Source organism: Protopterus annectens, chromosome 9.part0, assembly GCF_019279795.1.
Source record: "Protopterus annectens isolate FY-2018-M chromosome 9.part0, PAN1.0, whole genome shotgun sequence".
In the NCBI taxonomy this organism is placed as follows: Eukaryota; Metazoa; Chordata; order Ceratodontiformes; family Protopteridae; genus Protopterus; species Protopterus annectens.
Window position 1 is genome coordinate 1,205,870,855 of NC_056743.1, and position 2,084 is coordinate 1,205,872,938.

The following is a 2,084-nucleotide window of genomic DNA, read 5'->3' on the forward strand; positions in this document are numbered from 1 at the left end:
CATGGACATTTTTAAGCCATGTCTTTCACGTGTAATAAATTTAGCTTTTATTTTCTGACTCATGAACAAGCGAATAGGCGGGGAAAAAAGCTCTTTCACAGGGGTGTGTTGGTTTCACTGTTGCAGTCCAGATATCCATTCTGTAAGATGGTCATAATTTTGGAAGAAGGTGACTGGATAAAATTACCGGTTATTAAAGTGAAATATTTATCATACCTCAGATCAAGAACTTGTCATTGCATAATCCAGAAATTAAATAACTATTAATTGTCTCTGCCAGAAATGGCCACCTTCGTCAGAAGTTGACTAAAATGTTGCACAGCAGTTTGTAAAAGTCCACAAAGCAGAATTGTCATGTTTGTTAAAAATTAGTAGGCAGGTGGCAGCAGTTTCACACCGATGAGTAAGAAAAGGCATCACCCTTCTCACTCCAGTGTGTTAATGAATTACACATATTTGTTTCCTTATGTAGCAAGAAAGTGTTTTGTATTTTCAGCTATTCCTCGTTAGTATAGTGGTAAGTATCCCCGCCTGTCACGCGGGAGACCGGGGTTCGATTCCCCGACGGGGAGGTTATTTTTGCATCATTTTCCATTAGTTGCAGAGTTTTGAGCCAGTTTTGCTCACTAGGTGCCATGAAAAAATTGTGCATTTTACACTTGAGAATTTATTCTGCTGACTGGATCATCTAAGTAGGCAGACTGTCTCAGTGAAGGCCAGGGTGTTGAAATATAGTAGGAGAAAGATAAATTATGTAAATGAGACAGTTAACAGAATGATAAGCCAGGCTTATATTTTTCTTTTTGATATGTAATTAAATTGCAGAACAGACAGGTTACTGTTAAAAACTTGGAGAAAGTAAAACAAAATGTTCACAGAAAGGCATATGAACAGCAATTTGCAGGTAGCTAGAAAAGGATATGATAGCTATTTAGGCAAGCAGTATACCAGCATTAGCACTGTAAATTGAAAGCAATATGTGTAGTTCTAAGCTGTGTAAAAGAGCTTAAGTTATGTACGCTGTATCCATAAGGAATTCTCAGAGGATTTACTACTACGCATAAAACAGGCTTGAAAAAAATCTTTGCTTCACAGTGGTAGATGTTAAGAGTTTTGATTTACTGAGTCAAGACAGCATGGACAGCATTGTGTCTGCAATACCGAAAGCATATTACATCTGTGTATAACATGGCAGTTATCTCTAGAATGGAGAGCAGTTAAGATATTTTTGTCAGTTGTGTGTGTTTGTATTTGTGTGTATGTTTTGGGGGTGGGGGTGGGTAGCAGAATATGTAGGATTACCTGGCAAGGGTACTAGTAGAGCAATTTGTGATCCCATATATGTAGTTTCTGGGACCAAAAACATTTCAGAGAGAGTTTGAATAAATGAAAAAAGTGTCTGATTGATGGAATATGGTGAGGCAGATAGTTGAACTGTAGCAATGCCATAGTGATTTTACTTCTGGGCATTGCAAGTATAGATTACCTACTAGCCATATCTCACAGGATGAGAAGGAGTTCTGCCAGGTAAGTGTAGTGTTGATTCAGGGGCCGTGAGAAGAGCAAATGACTCTGTACCTAAATTTACACCTGTGTGTGGCCTTCTTTATTTGTAAACGGACATTGAAAACTATTAAAGTAGTTAGACATATAATAGTCATAAAATGTAGCGGTATTAGTTGATGTCTTGGGAAAGATTCTGTCACCAAAGGTGAAGTCCTAGCAGTAGAAGAGGCCCTGCTTCAACCAGTAATTTGGGCTTCTTGCCTTAGAGATAAAAAAAAAAAAAAAAACATCCACATCCTGGCTCAACCCAAACTGCATGGACCAGAAAAGACTAAGATATGTTTAGGCTTGGCAAGTGTAGAAGGTTTGGTAGGCAGGTGAACTGGCACCCACATTAGCCCTAGGATACCAATGCAGTTAAAAGTGGGGATGGTGGATGGGAAATGTTACTGCAGCAGTGATCCTGCTGAAACATCTTGTACTGTGCTCTTCACATGGATCACTGTTGCAATAGCCCTAAGCATTGGGAAGATTGCCATGTCTTTTAGTTGTAGACTCTTTGGTTACTGTCCAAGCAC

The 2,084-nt window shown here is 38.9% G+C and overlaps 1 non-coding gene across 1 annotated transcript; it reads left to right on the forward strand.

Moving 5' to 3' along the window:
• Positions 1–500: 500 nt before the first annotated feature.
• TRNAD-GUC lies at positions 501–572 on the forward strand. The gene has a single exon. It is a non-coding gene; the product is annotated as a tRNA-Asp (tRNA).
• Positions 573–2,084: the final 1,512 nt, after the last annotated feature.